We start from the raw sequence: 21527 nt of genomic DNA on the forward strand, positions 1-21527 counted from the left end.
GGAACACGAACCTGATAAGCCCCTCGAAACCAGATAATGCGGCCAGGGCGAAGAGATAACGAAGCTCGATCGGACGCACGCCCAATGGTGGCAAGTGATATCCACAAGTCATTGCGATAGCTGCAACTGAATGCTCTTCCCAACTGCTTGTGCAGACGCGCTTGGGCGTGATTGGAAGAAGTAGAACGTAGTATGGTCTCCGTATTTAGCGTCCTGATCGTTTGGGAAAGTTAGTGTTATACAGTATATGCGCTCCTTCAATTTCTGCTATCCACACATTACTCACGCACAGACTGGCGTGTTACTACTCGATTGCATAATGTAGAGGCATGACATGAATGATTGTGCTGTAAAAAGAATGATTATTTCAAAGTTGTATGAGAAGACGGATGTGTTCAGAAAGTGCAGGATGTGGTTTCGTGCTACGTTTACACAGTCAACGAGTGCCAAGGATTTTTCGGATACCTTAATTTGAAAGGTATGTGGTATTTTAATACGGACAGAACGATAGAATGTGGCGTCGCGTATACAGATTACTGCCGACGTCGGTAGAGATTAGCTTTACTGTAGCGGCACAAGATCAGTGCTCATAATGGAGCATGGATATATCTCTCTAGAAGCTATATTAAAGGGCACTATGGATCCAGGCAACAGAGTAGAAATATCGTTTTCCATGTCTGTCTTTCCATCTTTCTGTTCACGTCTTTCCATCGTTCCACTCATTGGTGTACAAAAACTTATACATTGATATATGAAATATATCAAATATCAAAAGTTGTCAGGCTCATATTCGTTTTTCTACGCCTTGCTTCCGTAGTCAAGTAATGTTTCTTTACGTTCTTCTGTTTCTTTTTTCTTTTATCATTATTATTTTTTGTCGTATGCTACAGTGCATTATTCAGAAAGGAACATTGCGTTTCCGCTGAGAACGGAAGACTCCACGGTAGTTGACGAGAGGATGTTACATATGTATATATACTAAACTGGTCATGTTGCATGTCACCTCAACGTCGTCGAACGTTGTTTGAGGTCCACAAAGTGAAACACAGCCAATCTAATTCATTTCGACGCGTATATTAATTGGAACTCATCTGACCTGTTGTTCGTCCTGAAATATGCTGCTGAAAAAAGTATTGCGTCACTGAAGGGACACTTTATGACCATCGTCTTTGCGAGAGACGTTTGCGTCTGCCACAACGCTAGTTGTGGCACAGACTACATTAGTTTGTTCACCAAACGTCGTCTGCGTTCACCTGTGCCATCACCTGTGCCATCACCTGTGCCCACGTCCATAGGTAGTTCCGCTAATTGAGGGACGAACATGCTCTCTTGTACGCTAAACTGAATCATGTGCGCAAACGCAGCGTTCACTTACAAGACGATGAAGACCACCCTGGATCCCCCCCCCCCGGCTGTAAAAGATAAGAAAGTCAGCGACGCTGTAGCGATTCACGTCTCCTACGGACTATTCTAACTTATTACACAGTCGGCATCATTAGGGTCACTCCCGTATACTCCACTCTCTGCAGACTAACAAAAAATGAGAAGTTCTTTTAAAAGAGAATTACGCTGCTCTATTTGTGTCTTTGGTCCCTGAAAACCGACAGTCCCGTTTGCGGGTCCCCCGACACAACTTAAGACACTGGCGCCGTCTGGCGGAACACTTAGGAGTCACTTTGATGGTGGTCATCGTCTGCTTGTTGTGCAGACACAGAGCAGACGACACGGAAACACACTTTAAGCGCAAATGCCTGTCTGTTTAGGCTGGTTGTGTTAGATGCGTTTGTGAGCCACGCAAGTTGACATGCAGAAGACGTGTTTGGTTTTCCCTAGTGCGGGAAATTACCTGCGTTGGTCACTGGTCACGGTATTTTGTGACTGATGATTCTTGCATCCTGCGTGAGTGGATTTGTGTGACGGGCTTATCTGGAATGATGCCGCTGACTCAGAATTGCGCCTTGTGGTTATTGAGAAAGGAAAGAAAGCAGCTTGGTCTAGCGTTGTAGTGGAAACTGCTTGAAAGTTTATGGCGCCGAGGTCCGCAGTTAAAATTATAGTATAGGGACGTTCCGTGCGGTGTTACGGTCAACGTTCCACACAGCATATGAATACAAATTGAGCAGGCGAGCTAGAGATTAGGAATCTCTATATTTGTCCCTTGCCTTACTGTTCTTTTCATATTATAATAAACATGCTTGCACGCGTGCGAAACTCCCGTTCTGTTCAAACGTTCAAACACCAGACGCACGGGGGTTCTAAATTATCCTTCAGCATTCTAACATATCCAGCCAATAAAGTAATTCATGTTACAGCCCTAGTAATCTCGACGAGCATTTTTCCTTCGAGAACATTCTATTGTCGAGAAAATATGTGCTATGCGCGCACCCACGGCAGAAGGATTGAGGCGTCGGTGGTCCTGGAGAATATCGAAAGCGTGTTCGAGAACCACGCGTGAAAAAATGTTCGAAGCTATCGGAAGCTTTAGGGAGTATAAGAATCAGCTCATCCCTGAACTGAATGGTTGCTGAAACGCTGCTCCCCAGATAGCACAAAACTCAAGCGGCTTGGATTGCAGTAAACTTTTCTGCAATAACAGCAGCTTCTGTGTTGCTCGTCTGTCCAGTAGCGTCTCCACCGCTCTATAGCTCCGCTTATAACGATGTTCAATTACTTTCCAATTTACCAGAGATGAATCCCGTTCAGAGCCTTATAGGTAGACAACACAATGTTCCATCTGCATTGAGCAATGCGGCATTGCATGATGGCGATGTAGACTTTTATAGGGTGCCGTCCAGTGGCATGTCTCATGGCACATGTCCCATGCCATTTGGCATGTTGTGCACATGTTGTTTTGCATGTTTTGCACATTGCGCATTTTACGTACTGGCCTACTGAGACTATGAAAATAGTCACCGCATCCTTCTGCCCTAGTTCGCAGTTTTACGGTCCTTCAGCGCAGCTGGACTTCCATATCGGACTTCTGACGCTGTTACTTCTATAAACGTTCTGTTATACAAGTTACTATCTATACAACTTACAAAAAGTTATAAGTTGCTGTAAAATTGCTTGGTCTATGGTCAAATCCAGAACACTTACGATTTGCCCTAAAAGCACATCTAAATTTTTGGGCACCTTATACTCCGGTCCTCAGTATTCCATTCGAGCACATTACCACAACCAATGGGGTAGAGCATCGCCCCTGGCGGTGAAACTCCCTACTCTTCATCATTTAAATCAAGGTGTTGCTGTTGTCCAAGCTTACATGTGTGCTTCGTCGTGATTCGATATAGCTGGATCTTCTCTGGAAAATACTTGCGCGATCTGAGACAGGAGGCAACCCGTTAAATACACGCTTTCGTGCAAGTGTCCCCTGAACGGTGGCACAGTACATTCGTCGCTTTGTGACACGCTATACACAGGTTATAAAATTTTGTGCGCGACAGGCAACTGTTTCCATCTGCATACGGCTTTATAATGTCAGAACTTCCGCCATTTCCGAGTTGTGTCAGCAGCAAACAGTAACGTTTTGTAATGTCAGAACTTGCAGTGACTTTATACTACAACACAGCGCACTCCCCTGCATCGGCCATGTGCCCCGAAATACAATGAAGTTATGTGGCCGCAGAATAGTTGTGAAGGTGTTATTGACTATTTGACGTCAATAAGTTCGTTCCGCATTTGTTGACAATACAAAAGAAGGCATTCCAGCAATCGTTGTCATTTCTCTATGTTTGACGAGTTTGAAGTGTTATATACCTGTTAATCGCTACATCTGTAATCGTTACATCTGTTAATCGGGTGGTGAAGTCAGTTCCATTCTTATACACAAGGTGGGTTCTCGCCGGTGGTCGGTGTAGAGTGGGGTTTAGAACGCTATTCGACACTCCCTCGTATAAAAGTGTATAGCTGCTAGCTGGGTGTACATATTGCATACTGCTAGTAAGATTTCCAGTTTTACGCGCATTGTGAAAAGTCTTCTTTGGGGGTTACTACACAGCAGAGGACTTCGCAGAGGACCTTGGCTTCTTTTCTTGTTCTTCTCTCTCGTGCACTTCCAGTGTGCGTCGTCGCTTGCGCTCCATTGTTTTGCTGTGCTGTATGGCACAGTCTTGATCGAATTCATTGTCGAAGTCAGGTTGCCTCCCTTTAATATAACAAATTTGTAATTCATTTTACAACTCGTAACGCGTCTGTATATACCTGTTTTTCGGTTTATGCGGTAATTCGTTGCAGTTGAAACAACGACAGCAGCGACTGGGTCATAATGAATTGGGTGCTTCATCGCGAGAGCTGATACCGATGTCTAACAGTGTCCAGAAAAGCAAACAGCTCTTTTAGTACGCTTAAGCTAATAACGATGGAAAAATGTATATTCTTTTATCCTTTAGCAGTCGCGAAACAAACCACAGCTCGGTTCACCATGGCTCCGCAGGACATATGTGAAGTATACTCTTTTTGTGCGAAAGTAACCTATTTGCCGAGAGAGACTCTCTGTCTTGACGATCGATGCATAGTCTCCTCTCCATCATTGTTTATTCTTGTTTTCTTTTTCTTTCTACTGCCACTTTTGTTCACTTTCTCCTTCTCTGCCTGAAGTCCCTCTGCAGAGCAGCGCCATCCCCATCGCAGTGGCCGGTGTCACGCTCTTTTGTCCTCCTCTCCCTTATTGACGCCAAAGCGGCTAATGGAAGTGGCGCCGGACGCCAGATATACCGAGATGACGTTTCCAGTCTACTAACTGCGGCTTCTTGTAGCACGGTCAGTCAGTTGTGGAAGGCTCAGCTAAATAGCCCGGACCTCGTTACTCGTGGGGTGACGGTACATGAGGTCGAGTTCGTTGTGATTATTCCCCTGTTTCGGGGGGGGGGGATCTCTTTTGGCTAAAGCCTGTCTGAGTAGTGGATGCTATTTGAGGATTCGTTTTTGATGATGATGTTTCGGTTTCACTTTGAGACGCGAACGCCAGGAGGTTGTGGTTGTTGCGGTCTGGGATGCGGATAAAGAACGTTCGTTTGCGAGCATGTTCGCTTGCGATTGGACATGAGCACGTTGATTTGGAAAATTTAGGAGCTACAGACGCAACAACAACATAAAATGCACATAGAGACGATCAACGTGGAAATTTACCACTTAATATGTGACTCCATGCCCCGTAGCGACACTGCACTGGACAGTATGTGATGTTGTGTGAAATGACGAGGAGATGCATAAATTTTAAGGCGACGGGCATTTTCTGGTGTTTACGTTTCATTAAATCAAACGCGTGTGTTTAGATATCTTCAGTTCTCGAGCGGGAGCTACTATTACATCGAAAATGGTTAAAAATTGGGCTGTTCGCTGCAGCATACTTTAGAAGCGATAAAACCCCCGTGCCGGGGAACAAGTCAAAAGACGACACAAAACACAGGCACAGACTGACGAACAAGGATTTATTATTATCAAACCTGGTATACCTGGTATAAACCTGGTTATTAAATTCCATGAGACAAAAATTTTATATAAGAGTAATAAGGGCGGTGCTTTATTATATCGTGAAGCTTTAAGTATAATACCCCTGTCACACGGGCATTTTCGATCCTGCTCGACCGAACCTGCTTGAACCCAATGCAGATCGGATGGTGCTACACGGCCGCTTCCAAGCAGGATCGAACTTTGATCCTGCTTGACTCAAGACAGTTCCCATAACAGGATTGAGAATTTCAAGACGGCTCGACGGCCGCCATTTGCATCCTCGACCCCGGTGAACTGTCATAACTTAAGACGGACATGCGCGCGAAGCTACAAATGATGCTTACATCGGTATACGATAAATTACCACTGATATCGCTGTTATATAGGAAACGCGAAATTAATGAGTTCCGTTTATTCATTTGTACAGGTAAACCATTCAATGCGCATTGAAAGTGTCCGTGTAGCAGCGTCAAAACTCGAGCGTGCTCGGGAAGTTCGATGCAGATCGGATTCGAGAAGGATCGAAATGCCCGTGTGACAGGGATATAAAAAATGCGGGGTCAAGGTGTGTGAGTGTGCCTTCAGTGCCGATAACTGCTCCGGGTCGAGAAGTTTTTGGAAGATTCAAACAGGAGGGACGCAAGATAAGTCCTGTACTTTTGATAAAGACAAAGTCACTGCTGACCCAAGCAGCAAAATGTGCTGAAAGTCGAGTGCAATAGGGGTGGACGGGTAGCTGGAAGGCCTTGAATAGACTCGCGAAAGTAAAAAACATTGATAAGACACATACCGTCCACCCCTATTGCACTCGACTTTCAGTACATTGTGCTGCTTGGGGAGGGTGTGATTGGGAACCTTGCTGAAGAGGGCGTTGTTGGTTAGGTTAGAGGATATAAACCAGGTTTGATAATAATAAATCCTTGTTCGTCAGTCCGTGCCTGTGTGTTGTGTCGTCTTTTGACTTGTTCCCCGGCACGGGGGTTTTATCGCTTTTAAAGTAGCTACTATTACGTCTTCGTATTTCGATGTGCGTTTTGGCATGACTCGGGTAATAATAACAATCTGCGGTTGGTTTGCACGTAAGGTGAGTTAGCCCATGCATGTAACCGTGTGGCGACATGCTGCTCGTGCTGCCGAGTAGGACAAGTTTTCTATATAATGTATTAGTATACATGATATATGCTATACTTGGAAACTTTACGTCATTATCCACCCATTATCTCATATCATCTGCACGCCAGTGGGGTAGTGATCCACAAATTAAGTGACAAATTTCCTGGATCAGAAGAGAATATAACAGAAAGAAAAAAATGGAAACGTAGATCGCACTGGTGCGACCAGCTGTTTCAGGACGCTTGACGTGTGAAAGCAAAATCCCGATTCATCGTCACTTCATGTATTTGTTGTTGTTACTGACACTGATAAACACGTTACGCGCTGGGCAGTTTGGCGCTTAATGTTGCCACCACGATATTGAGTGGTAGACAAAATACAAGCTTTATACTCATATAATAGACGCGTGTTTCTTTCAGATTTCACGTTCATATATTGTCCCCAGTCGCGTAACCATATTCCACTCGGTATAGTATAATTTATCTTGGTCAGTTGTGATCATATCGGTTTTGCATCCGCGCAAAAAGGCAACAACGTGAGTACATATTTTAGATGTCCACATCCACTAAGTAGATTGCTCAGGTTATGTGCATGACACATGCATTGCCATAAAAATAATAATAATCATCATGATCATCATGCATTGCGATGCTGCTTAGATTATTCACCACAAAGATTCATTAGTTGAAGCCGTTGGGCGCCTCAGTTTATTAATGAAATTGGAAGTTAGATATACTATAGTATCTCTAACTATATACACACATATATACTGATATATATATATATATATATATATATATATATAGAGAGAGAGAGAGAGAGAGAGAAGGAGAAATACTTTAGTATCTCTAATGAAACATTCTTGCACTGTCATATACTGCCACAGACAGCTACGTACACACATTGAAGTCCTGCAGAGCCTCTGTCAATAGCGAACGTATAATTAACGAAACAAAACTTTATATAAATATTGATATATTGGATCACTTGTAAATATTGATTATATTTGATTGAAATTCATCGACCTGGTGAACGTACACCGAAGCAAAACCTTGAGGTCGGGAACCGCTTATATTTAGAATGATATTCTTCTACTGGGCCCTGTCTCTGTTCGAACATCACAAAAGAACGAGACGAGGACACGTTCACGTAAAGACGCAAAGTTCATGAGCCAACATATGAAAAAGGAACAAGCAGCCGATGTAGGAACACGTATAGACGTCAGGAAGGACAAGGACAACTGCGAAGTTGTCCTTGGCTTGTAATTGCCAAGTTGCGAACTCAAGAGCTAAAAGGAGATGCGGAAAGCGAAATGAAAAATAATTGTCAGTTTCAAGACATCGAATTTTTCAACATATACTTGAATAAGCACAGCCTGATCCACCTGCTACGTTCGTGAAGCTGAGCAGAGACTGTTCTTCTGCTGGCCCAATACAAGAACAGACAATGAAAAAATGGCTAGGAAGCAAGCGAGCTGGTGAAAATGATGCATATTGTAAAAACCCCGAGACTAGGGAACACGAAGGGACAGACACAACACGAAGTCTGAAACACAGCTGTGTTGGAGCTGTGTTTGAGACTTCGTGTTGTGTCTGTCCCTTCGTGTTCCCTAGTCTCGGGGTTTTTACAATATGCAACAAGAACAGTCTCTGTTCGAAATATAGGCGACTCCCTACATGAGACTTTTCCTTCGGTTTACGGGAACGTATATAGGTTTGATATGAGCGTTTCAAGAATGCGACAGACGAGTCACATGGTGCATGTGCAAGAGTCGCTAAAAACCTAATCCAATGCAATGTCGGAATGTCTGATGTCCGATGACTTTTTTTTTTTTCGCATACACTTTGAGCTCTTGAACCCTGTGTTTTCGCAACACATCCTCCTCATCTTGTTCTTGCAGATGATCATAATCAAAAATGATAGGCTTAATGAAATGGCGACAGCGGCACACTGTTTGAAAGGAAACTTGCACACTTGATAGACACTGCATAACACGCTATATAGAATAGCCCACCATCATCCCAAAATCACGGTTCTTTTTCTCCCTGGTTTTCTTTTAAATAATCAATCAATCAATCAAAATCACGTCTTTTTTTCCCCTGCTCTTGGTTTCAAAACGAGAGTCGTACGCCTTTTAGTGACGCTTATAGGCAGTTACGTTAAAGGGGAGTAAAGTGCATGCAAAGATTTCTCCTGGAATGGGATATGCCGTCACACTTGACGCCAACACAACACAAACGGAATTCGTCCGTTGCGTTGTTCGTGATTTATGATCGATAGACAGAAGCGCAGTTTACGCCTTCCCTCTATCTCCTTCTCAAGAAGGCCAACAATGCGGAGCAGCCTGCCAATGGTCTCCTCAACCGATGTGTCCAATCATCGCGTGAGATCGTTTAAGGAGGTCAATCCGCAGGCTTTCTGCATTGTCGGGCTTCTTGAGAAGGAGAGGGAGAGAGAGAGAGGGAGGCGTAAATTGCTTTTTTTTTCTATCGATCATAAGTCATGAACAACATAACGAATGAATTCCCCACTCTTTGGCGCCCAAGAAGTGTCATCTTCATCCCGTGAGGAGAAATAATTTGTTGGCCTTAGTGCCCCTTTAACTGGCAATGCAAAGACAGAAAATTTATTTACGTGCTATTTACGGCGTGAACTACGTATGTACAGAAAGCTATTTATTTTATACACAGATTTATTTATTTTATACCCAAATTTATTGATATAGAAAGAATAGCTAAGGAACACGCGAAGAAACAAAAATAAAAGAAATCTGCAGCAGTTTTCCGCTCTAAAATTTTGCGTCATACTTAACGCTAGAGAGTTCAAGCAGACTGCAGAAGACATGCTTTATCAGGGACGCAATGCTTTTACGTGACAAAAAGCATTTTTGCGTGAGACTTTCGGAGAAGAAGCTATTTCAAGAATTTCTCGCAGGCCAAAAACAAGGAATGTGTGACCAATGCGAGAGTTCTCGTGAGTTTCGATGACGCTTGGCAGTCGAAATGATTCGTTACGGGGTTCTATTTCGGTCACCGAAGTGCTCATGACATTTTAACCGAGGAAATGGACATGCCGAACGCTGCATAGTTGAATATGTGCCTGTGGACCTTCTTGAACGAATCGAAAGCGATGAAAATGTGCCAACTTCTCACGACAGATTATGAATCGTGCATTTTCCAGTACAATAGTTGGTCACTTTTCTAGAAATTCATTCCACATCACATCGTGGTGGGCTGTAGACGCGGCCCATTCCACCGCATCACTGTCATCATCCATCATTGACATCGACACCACGACACTTCAAATTCGAAACTCATCATTGGAGACCCACTTCAAAACCAGTAATTCGACATCAACTTCAGCATCAGAGCACATCATAAATTCAACAACCCCAATATCAACATAAACTCCGACACTACATAGGCATAAACAGGCATAAACATTGCCTATCACTCAGCATCACGTCGTTCTCAACGATGTCATGGTAAATCACGTCCGTAACGGCCAGAATGAGTTCATTTGCCGACCGATGTTCGAGCACCTGAAACCACACTGCAAAGTTCGGAGAGGAGACAAGCAACTCACCTCGTTCAAATAAAGCAAGCAAGAAGGAATAAAAAAATAAGAATCGCAAATCAAATGGAGGCGCCTTTTTCTTCTTCTTTCTTCGTCTCTCAACGAAAAACAAATGATCAACGGAAAGACCGCGCGAGGTGTTCGAAAGGCTCTGAGAAGGGGTTAACCGTTTCCAAACGAAGATTGCGGGCTCTTGGATGCTGAAGCGGTGACATGATGACGATTGATGATGATGATGATGACGATGATGTGGGACTAATGTAAGACTTCATGATAGGCAAGCCTGAGCGTATCTACGCCATCTACGCATCTATGCTATTCTACCTATGAATAATGTAAGACATCGGCTGAGCTCTGCCCCATGATGCATGAGGTGAGATGGCTATGGTTAGATTACATTAGACGGTTACAGTTCACCCGAGGGGCCTGTTGTCGTTAAGAGTTGCAGATGAGGCGGACACCCTGTAACTAATGCTCGAGAGTGTATCATGGCCAAAGAAATTTGCAAACGGTGAACAGTCGATGACATGTTTGCTCCATGTCACACTATACAGGGCCTCGCGCTCTTGGTAGCGAATACATAGCAAGACAATGTGTTCGAAGTCGCACCGGGCATCGCACGTTGGACAGCGATCCGACGTTCAAAACATGGTGATGACAACGCCACCCTGTGCAGTACCAACTGTGCAGCACCCTGTGCAGTCACCAGAAGGGTGCTGCAGTGGTTCCGCAACTAAACTCCTATATTTCGCAAGTTCGTGTTATCCTTTCCCGAAACAAAGTTCAACCCCAAAGGTCGCCGTTTAGATAGTAAGCTCTTCATATCAAATGTCGCGATGCATCTCCTGAAGGCAGTTTCAGTTGAAAACTTCCAGCCCAGCTGTCCGAAGTTGGTGCAATAGCAAGCCTCCCCCAGGATGGCTAACCTTCCCTACCCCTTAAATCAAGAACCAAGAAGGTCTCCATAGATCCGAGGCTTTTCAAGCGAACTAACTGTGAAGGAGATGATGTCGTAATAAAGTTCCTGACCAGTATTACTGGCCTCGGTGGATCAGTGACTCATAAGCACAGTCTATACCCCGTTTAAACCACGTGGAAGGTATAGATCACTGAGGCTATACCTTCCACGGCCAGCTGATGATATATAATAAGGTACGTCTCTATTACACCCTATGCAGCGTTTTGTATACGTTTACCTCCGCAACGTGCGGGATCACATTAACTTGTAGCGGAGATGATATCGTCTCAATTAAACAGTAAGTTAATTAAGAAACACAGTCGTTAATACAGTAGCATTCTAATCAGGTCGGGTGGTGATATCTGGCAGCCTACTGTTTGTTTCGTGAAATAATGTCCACACCTTGCGAAGCCGCGATGTATTGTATATGTATCTGTTCTCCAGCAGAAGCCAACCGCCCCTGGAAAGATAGTTCATAATATTTGCTGATGTTGTTTCTTGGCTTCAAACGTGATGCTAATACATTTCTTGTTACTTCATCTCTTTCCTCTCCGATTCACATCCATGCTTTGTGAGCTTCTGTGCGAGCGTGTCCAGGTATTTTCTTCTGTTTCGTCCTCGTTCTTTATGCACGTTTCTTTTACATTGAGCCAGCACTCGGATATGAGGCTGAAATAAATCGATTATTACCGTTTTCCGCCATTATACCTCAAAGACTTCCAAATATAGGAGGTATATGTTAATATACTGTGAGCGAGGTATAAAGATAGTATACTGGTCATGGGACAGGCTGTTTATACCCCAAAAGCTATAAATTGTGAGATACGTTAGACACGCTGTTCCGTGTGCTGAGATTTGGCGTATACTTAATCCGCACACGTGACCACTGCAGCATCGCTCACAATCATATAGTTGTCTCGCAACGTAGACGCACGAATTTTCATGACATGATTGCGAAGTACTTATTGTCCCGATTTCATTCACTTTTGAACATATACCTCGTATCTGCGTTCATGAATACGAGCTTGTCACCGCTTGAGCGCAAGCATGCATTATTAATTGCATGGATTTATTAATTATAACGTTGTTTCGCCAACATGTAAGGAATGAACCTCCTTCAGGAAACGTCCGAGCTGTACATAGCAGTTGAACGCGACAGGGCCTTCCCTTAGTGTTGTTCTCTTTGGACAGCATGCGTGCAGCGAGATAAAAATCATAACACAAGATTTATGGTTCATAGATAAACATCACTATTTTGCGTTCTGTTGAGTTGGGGGGGAGACGCATTTGCAACTTCATTGCCTCCGGAAGCTGTTAAAAGTAAAATCATCAACTTCCGCTGTTTCACGGCGGCCCTCATTAACGAACGCTGTGGAGACGGAGGTACGTATTGCCCCTCCGCGTTTCGAAGAAGTGTCAGAGATGTGTGTGTGTGTCAACAGAGTGTCCCACATATTGCTGGGTCGAATCGGGCTGTGGAAGCCATCAACTTGGTGGCAGAGTGGAAGTCGCATACACAAAATACAGTGTGCCGAGATTCCAACGCACGTTAAAGAATCCTTATGGGCGAAATTAGTTCAGATACCGACCACTGCAGCACCGGAATTGGAATTGGAAATGAAAGAAAAATATGAAGGTGTTAGCCCCGACCCAGGCAGGACTGGCTACTCCAAAAGAACCGGTCATTATCGTAGTTGTATAGAGGTGCAGAAAACACCAGTTACCACAACTGCCTTAGAGAAAAAAAAAAGTGAAAAATGTTTGAGTGTATTGGGACGAGCGATAATGTGCTTTGCACGCAAATTGATTTCTTTGCAATTCTTTTAGTCGCAGATTGCAATTGTTTGTGATCCCTGTCGCTGACACCACAGCTCCGGTGGATGTGCTTAATACACTTTAACATGCCAAGATCTCGTTCATGAAGACACGAACACACGTTCACTCTAGTCCATGCTTCCTTAAACCTGGTAGTGACGGTGATGATGACAAATAGAAAAAAAAAAAAAAAAGACCTGCTTGTCCTACCACCGACACTCGATGACTCTTCATTTGAAGTTATCACTGAATATTGTTGATTTCCTTAAATGCGTGTGCGAATAAAAAGGATGGCAGCCATTAAACGGACAGAACCCAGATCTTCGTTCGGGCTTATACCCCAGGGCAATATTTACGATGCATACGCCGTCAAAACATATTTCTAATAACGGAGAGGTCATGACTATATGTAGATATACACTCTTAAAATGAACTTCACCGCATAGCACGCTTCTAACCAACCATCATCTCAAATGATATCGTTATCTGCCCTGATTTGTTGAAAACTGGAGGCGTACGCCTTTTCTGTGAAAATTATGAACAGCATAAGTGTCACAAAAAAGGCGTACGCCTCCCGTTTTCAACAAATCAGAGCAGATAACGATATCATTCGAGATTATGGTTGGCTAGGTGCTCGCTATGCGGTGAAGTTCATTTTCAATGCTTTCCAACGCAAACTATGTCTCTTTGCAAGCATATATCTTACCATCGTGCGATTACTCGGTCGCTCACTCGGTATAGCGTGTCCGCCCGCTGATCCCAAGATCGCGGGTTCAAACCCCGCCGAGGACGGTGGCAACGTGGTAGAAGGGTGCCTGTAACTCAGACACGCGTCGGCTTCCTCGAGGGTTGTTAAATGGGGTGTGCCGCGCGTGTCGAGAGTTCGGCGCACGTTAATGAACCCACCGGCTGTGCTGTCTGAGGTTTTCCCTGGGTTTTCCGAAGACTTTCCGGACGAATGTCGGCACAGTTCCCCCTGAAGTAGGCCCGGGACTCATACTAACCCTCCCTATCCCCCACTCCTTCCTGCTGTCCTCTCTCCATCTGTCCACATCTGTACGCCGCTCATAGCCACAGTTGCTTCGCGGTGCTAACATGGAATCAAAAAAAAAGAAGAAGAAGAAAGAAACGTTAATGAACCCTCAGGTAAGATAAATTAATCAACAGACCTGATCACTGTGGCGTCGCTCATGATCACTGGTGTCTCGCGACGTGAAGCGACGAATTATAATTATTACGACCTTATCCTGCTCGTTCAAAATTTCATCCAAGCTTAACGCTGGATCCAAAACGCGTCAACGTCCATCGCATACTCAAACATACACACACAAAAACGAATAAAATAACACGAAAAACCGGACTCCGCTTAAACTGTTTCCCCGTCTTTCTGCCTCTGTCTTTCATTTAGTTATTTTTTTCTGTCGTCCATTAGGCAGAATCACCCATCGGCCAGACATTTCCTCCTCCCCTCCCTCAGGTGAACAGGCAAGCCCCGCACCAAATCCAGCGTAAACCGAAACAAGGAGTGAGATACAGAAGGAAACATCGCCCGCGCTCCATGCGAAGCACCGCCTCCCAATTGGCTTGCGGCGTCCTCCAATAGGACGTCGTCTCTCCACCTACTTAACATAAAGGGAACGACGAGGTACACACACATATTTTATAGTTACTTTTCAAGGGGGTTGGGTATCGTGCACAGCGCTCAAATTGCGCTTTGGCTCCCGAACATCAGAGTGCATATGGAGCTGTTATCTAAATGGCAGTCGCCTCCTATTTTTTTCTTCCTTTCTGTTTTGTGAAAGCAGCGATCAAACCAGATGGTTGGACAGCTTTTGCGTTTTTTGTGTGTGCTTCGTTAAATGACAGGGCGACCATGTCATGCTGCCTGATGAATTAGAATATGGCGTTACGCCAGAGGGGGGGGGGGATACAGAAAGAGGGAGAGAGGATGTAAAGGTTGTGTGCGCGGGTTTGTGAGCTTTTGACGTATACCTACTGGAGTGCGGGGCAGTTTCTGTTCGATGTGACGTGTTTTTTTTTTTCTTTTTATGTTCGTGCGCGATGTTCAGATGTGGGTGGGTGGGATATGGAACGGCTCTGACTTTCATAAGAGGGTCATCAATAACGTTGCTTCGGTGCATGTCTTGCAGGATTGATGACTGTCCTCCGCGCCAACAATTTGTTCAGCGCGGTTTTGTAAGAAGAATGATGTGGCCGTGGAAAGATTAGTGTCTTAGTAGATTTTTGTGCTCTTTCCTTTACTTCGCTCCTCCAGGGGAACCGTCTGAAACAACGGAGAGAGAGAGAGAGAGAGAGTAGTAATAAAGACAAGAGGATTTTAATAGTAAGAACTACAACTGAAATGTCAGATGCAACTGTAAATATGCATAACCAAAAAAATTTCTGCAAGAAACATAGGCATTCTGTACGGAACTGCCCCTTCCGTACGCTCCACCCTGCTATGACGTAAGCCCGACGTTGCGTATTTCTTGTATTTGCCACCAGCTCGCTTTCCTTGTATAACCTTCTTTCAGTGCAACATCAGCGCTGTATGACCGCGTTAACATAAGCTTTCAACCAGTATGGGAGCCTTCAACCAGTGTTCGAGGTAACTCTTACAAGTAACTCGTTTAAGTTCCTTTTTTTTTTGTATCTTGTAACTTAACTCGGTACTTTTGCGCCGTGGTAGCTTTCAGAGGAACTTGTTCCTTTTTCAGGTAAGTTTGCCAAAGTAACTTAAGTGAAGTTCCAAGTTACTTTTAACTCGCTTTTCACTCACGTCCACATATTTTCTTGCTTTCTCTCCGGTTCCTTCGTGGCATTTTTTTTGGTCATAAAACGAGATATGCAATCAATGACAGTATTTTATTCAGGAAGTAAGAACCGCTGCCATTGAAATGAAGCTGAACCATTGTGCGCCCACAGGGAGTAAGATGCAAAGCGTTCGGATAGACCTCTACCAGAAAAACGTCATCATGACATTGGTAGACAGACTGAAACCGAAACAACTCTGAAGGAGGACTGAGTTCCACGAAGGGCACTTGTTCGCTGTCTCCCATTGAAAGAAAAGTAGGACCGAGGGTCGCGTCCCTTTAAGGGACCATGTCGTAATCAACTCAAAACCGTGGCTTTCGGGCGCGACTTTGTTCACCTCTAGCTTCGAGCGTAGTTCAATTCTACCAAATTTGGGCGCTGTCGAACACGATGACGTCATTTGTTTACAAACAGGGAGAGGTCTATTGTTGGACATAAACGAAAATGATCTAAGCGTGTTGCACTCCTCCGCAGGCAACTTAAGGTGTAACTCAACTGCTCACGCGCGCTGCACCTGCGTAATGCTATATTTTGTGTTCGAAGGAACTCGTTCTTTTTTTTTAAGTAACTCAGTAACTGCGAGTTACATTTCAAGCTGAAGAACTTCGTTATTAACTTAGTTACATTTTGCACACGGTAACTTAATTCACTTGTAACCAGTTCTTTTTGACGGGTAACATCTCAGTCTATGCTTTCAACCAACGGAGTTCGGAAGACAGTTTGTATATACGCCGCCGCGTATACAACACGGGTCCCGTTCACAGGTTCATTAAAACTATTAACTACCTTAAAATATGTGCGTGTCATCCCGCACTCTTAGAAATGAGGGGGGCGGGGGGGTCGAGGTACCTTGCCGTTGCTGGCCGCACTCAAGTGGGCATCGTCACGACTATAGTCAAATGAACTTCACCGCATAACACGCTCCTAGCCAACCATCACCTCGAACGATACCGCTCCATAGCTGATTTGTTGAAAATGGGACGCGTACCCCTTTTTCATAATTGTCACAGAAAGGCCTGTGCCTCCTGTTTTCAACAAATCAGGGCAGATAAGGGTATCATTCGAGGTGTTGGTTGGCTAGGAGCCTTGCAATATCTCTAAATCTAGTACCGTCTACTAAAGGGGGAAAAAATTCAAAATTTTTACCTTCTACTTCAAAAGTTACCCTGAAATGGGCGATACCCTCTATAAACGTTACACAGATCACCTGTAAATAGAGGTTACTGTCTCCTGCCCGCCACACAGAGGTAAAAGTTACAGTTTAGCCAGGCATGGCTGCCCCCTGAGATGCGCCTGCCTGTCCACAGATGCTACACAACAAATGGTGCTGAAAATCAGCTCTCATCAGTGCAGAACGCAAACTGTCTTTTGCAACTTACAGCATATATACGCAGTACCATCTCAGTACGCCTAAGGCGTCCCTATATTCCTTCCCGATATCTGACAATGACGCATCAGCGACGCGACTATGGTAAATCAGAGGCATATGAAGAAGTAAAACACAAATATGACAATGGATTAAGCAAAGAAGGGTCGTAACACACACATGTAAGACAACAGCGTTGAACCGCGTTGTCAAACAAACAGACGATCAGTGCTGCTAAACAAAAACACAGTAACTTTTGAGCAGTACCTTTTATAAATGTTACTTTGCAAACAAACAGAGGAAATGCAAACGCGGAATTCGTTTAGGAGTTACAACGTCCCTGTATACACTCTCAATGCCGTCCCCTTTATTTAAAGGCATAAAACATGGCCAAAAATTATCTCTATTTAGAAGTGCTAACTGTTACCTTTTGTTTCTTCTGAAGGACGGCTACATGATCACCTCTAAAACTATCAAAGTTACCTTTATATTAAGGGGACTCTTTCGTCTAAAATATACCTTCCCTCCTCTCTCATTTTTGTAGCCTTTATTTAGCAGGCTGTTTGTACCCTGTGAGATAATCTTTCTATATTGCTTATTCAAAATCTGTACAGCCCCCGTTACACCCCACAATAACACTGAGTCTCGTCTCCAAGGGCTATCAGAGCCACCTTTGCGGCGCTTGGCGAATATTATTTAAACAAGACCTTTGAGCTGGCAAGGTCCAGGAATCCTGTTTCATTAATATTTCCCAAGCACTGCCAAGATGGGTCTGATTGTGCTTGGGGACGAGACTCAGTGTTGTTGTGGAGTGTAACGGGAGCTGTATACAGATTTCGGATATAAGCTGTACAAAAGGATTATCTCATGCGAGACCCGTACAGTAAGTTTCGAGAAAAAACAAAAGAAATCTGACTACCGAACAATTTGGCACCGGTAACCATTTCCTCAGTCAATACCTTGTTGGTAAGTTCTCTTGGCACATCGGCCAATGGATGGGCAGCGTGTACAGCTCACTAGTACAAAAATGCACATTTTAAACTCGTGAAAACTTTGATACACGAAGGTTGCCAGATAGTGCCTTCATTAAGGCGGTAGTACATAAATAATAAATATTAAAACAATAAGCAGTAAAATCATCTATGATATTCTTAACGATTCTTTCGCGAGTGTGATAGAATGTGTTAACCATGACGAAGAGAAGTGGGCGTCGATAACATTCTTCGTCTCTAAAAAAAAAAAAGAATCAATAGAGAGAATGTCGCTGGGCATGTTTTTAAGTGATGCGCCCGACCAATGGCCCTCTCACACAAATATTCTAATTTGAAAAATTTTCATACAGAAATAGTGAGCACTAACACACGCGTATCCATCAACCCATATAAACGTGGTGAGCTTACCAAACCTTTCCTTTACCAAACCTGGTCTGTGGTCACTGGTATCGAATTGTTCCGCCAGGGCATTTTTGTGAAAAATTTCGCCACACACAGTGCTGTCAGCATTAGCCCCCTCGTTTATTGCGACAACAATAAGAAAAGGCACAACTAAGTTGATTCAAGAATATATTATGAAGTGATACACATATCACAAAATTGTGAAAACTACACCAAACTTGGATGTATGAACTGAAATGGATTACAATCACAGTCGCAGACCTTCTGCGAGCTCCTACATTTAGAGGGTGATATACTCAAAACTCATGGTATCACTAGCAACACAATGTCCTTGTGGCGTTGCCGGCTTCATCAACGCCCATAAAGTAGCCAGGACATGGGCAGTCGGCACTGCACATGCCACGGCGAATGCCGTGATTGTCTTTGTTTGTCACCGGCATGGCGTGGACGCCTGAAACAGACATGTGGCGATGTCTTTCTTATCAACGCTTAACGAGTAATGCTCACCTGATAGCTGTGAGTGCGGTGTTGTAATTGCTATAGAACAGAGGATAAACTGCTAGGTAAAAAGTGTTTGCAGATTGATGCGCGAAACAGGCAACTTACCGACAATTTTTCAAATGCTGTTCATGAAGACGCGCACGACACGACTTCACATAATGACAAATGCGTGCCTTGACAATAAGACGAAGGGGGAAGGGTGCTGTGGGTCACGTGCGACGCGAGCTTCCGTTGTAGAGGTGACATCAAAATTCTATATCATGCTATCAGCATCAAAAATGCTATATTAAGGGGACACAATAGCACGGCGGCAACGCATGCGCCCCTGACCAAGCCGTCCCTTCGATTTTGAAGTTAGTTACCTGCGTATAACTTATAAACTGGGTGTCACCTTAAGGAACTTGATATGTCACTTCTGAATTACCGGTCACGACATTTTCAGAGTAACGTTACAAGGGACGACAATGAGAGTGTAAAGTGTACAGTTATAAGTTACGACGATATGGATTAAGTTAAACTCAGAAGTAACTTTTATTGATCCTACAATGTCAGGTTACAGGTCGTTTTTAACCTCTAAATACAGGTATCGGGCGTGCAACCTCAACGATATTTTGAAATCTACGTCTATATAGAGGTTACACGTCGCTTAAAGTTACAATAAAGGGTACCGAGTTCAGAGTGTTTGCGGCGAAGTTCATTTTTAAGAGTGTGCATATACACTAAACCAATAACCAAATCAATTCTCCCTCACTACAATGCTTTGTTGATAACGTTATCCACTGCAGGAGTGACGTAACGGAAACGCAACCACGGAAATGTCTACCATCTATTCGGTGACTCCAAAGTTGCCATCTTCCGTTCCAGACCGTTTACCAGGCTATAATTTGCCATCACAGACTTCGTCTGAATGTCGCCTTCACTCCACAATTCAAGTACATGCAGGATCGCATAATGTGATATACGACTTGAGCACATTCTTGAACATTGAGCATGTTCTTATTGAATGTTGCGTAGAGACGTTCAGGGCGCGTCCGCCCCACCCTGAGCTGTCTTCCAGTGTTGAGTGCCGCTCTTGTATATTCGCTGCGGGCATACAGGGTGTCCCAGAAAACGTGTCATTGAATTATAATAAAAAAACTACGCCACCTAGAATCATGCGGTCAAGAGCATTTGCTCTTATTAGGTTTTTGCCACCTCCTAATGTGAATGTCATGTACTCCAAGTTTAATTATGTAAATATTTGCGAACTCAACTCGGAAATTTGCCAAGTAAAGGTCACTTTTTTACCCCATCAATATGAAGACCGTGCCGAATTCACTCAAATTCATGATAATTCACAGTGATATTCACGAGCTATCTCATCGGAAAAAATAGCCGAATACCATGCTTTTCGGAGCACTCGACCATAGCGCGCGATGACTTTTTGAGCGCAATCGCTCTCAGTGCGACGAAAGGAGGTTCCGAAGCCAGCCCACAGGGTGATAGTAGAAAAAGTAACAGTTCCTAAAATTGGGAGAGGGAAAGCATTATCCCAGCGAAAGTCGGACGTGATAAGCCGTGCCTGTTTTATCTCTTTCTGCGATGTCGGGGAGGGCTGGGTTTCGAACCTCCTTTCGTCGGACTGACAAAGATTGCGCTGAAAAATTCATCGTGCGCTATTCTGTGCGACCTCCGTAGAGCATGATGTTCGGCTATTTTTTCCGATGGGATAGCGCCTGAATATCCCTGTCAATTATCATTAATTTGACTAAATTAGACACGCTCTTCACAACGGTGGGGTAAAAAAGTGACATTTACTAGGGAAATTTCCGACTTAAGCTCGCGAAAATTTGCATAATTATACGTGCGTTAAACGACATTCATATGAGGAGGTGGCAAAAACCCAGTAAGAACAAATGCCATTGACCGCATGACTCTAGGTGGTGTAGTTTTTTTAGTATAATTCAATGACACGTTTTCTGGGACACCCTGTATATGCGTTCTCAGAAGCAGTTTCGGTTTCGGTTTGGTTCTATTACACGCCAGGTTGAACGCCTGGAGGTGCTACGCATGTTCAATGGCCATTGCTTTCAATGGATTTTGAAGACTGCTCTGTGACAGGGGTATATTACAATATTGTTTTCCAATGACCGTGGGTGACTTTTTCTTCATTTTATCCTCTTTTTATTCTGTTTAGCTTGGTTCCCCTTGACACACCAAGAGAAACATGCAAGCTGCCTTCCCGGATGGCGTTACTAAAAAGATGAAAAAAAAAAGGAAAATGAGTTCGAGAAAATTACGATTCATAAACGACGATTAAAGTCATAAACGATTTGACGAGTTTTGAGGAGCACAGACGTTACTTCCTATTCACTGTATGTTCTCATCATTCCTTATACAGTTTAAACTTGAAAAAGCAATAGCAAAATTAGTGAGGGACACGCAAACGAAATTTATTGACGCGTCTTGCTGGTTTCGGACTCGTACATCGGAGGCATTCTCGTTCATTCTCGTACATTCGTACATTCGGACGTTAATACATGACTCGTAAAAATTAAAA

General features: G+C 43.9%; 1 protein-coding gene across 1 annotated transcript in view; it reads left to right on the forward strand.

Annotated features, from left to right (window-relative positions):
• The first annotated feature begins 344 nt into the window (after positions 1-344).
• LOC135388239 (GATA-binding factor 6-B-like) overlaps positions 345-21527 on the forward strand; it is a 177042-nt gene continuing 155859 nt past the window's right edge. Inside the window, exon 1 of the mRNA XM_064617653.1 lies at positions 345-478. The gene's annotated coding sequence lies outside the window, so the exon portion shown is untranslated. The remainder of the gene's footprint in view (positions 479-21527) is intronic.

The sequence above is a fragment of the Ornithodoros turicata genome, chromosome 3, assembly GCF_037126465.1.
Source record: "Ornithodoros turicata isolate Travis chromosome 3, ASM3712646v1, whole genome shotgun sequence".
Lineage (NCBI taxonomy): Eukaryota > Metazoa > Arthropoda > Arachnida > Ixodida > Argasidae > Ornithodoros > Ornithodoros turicata.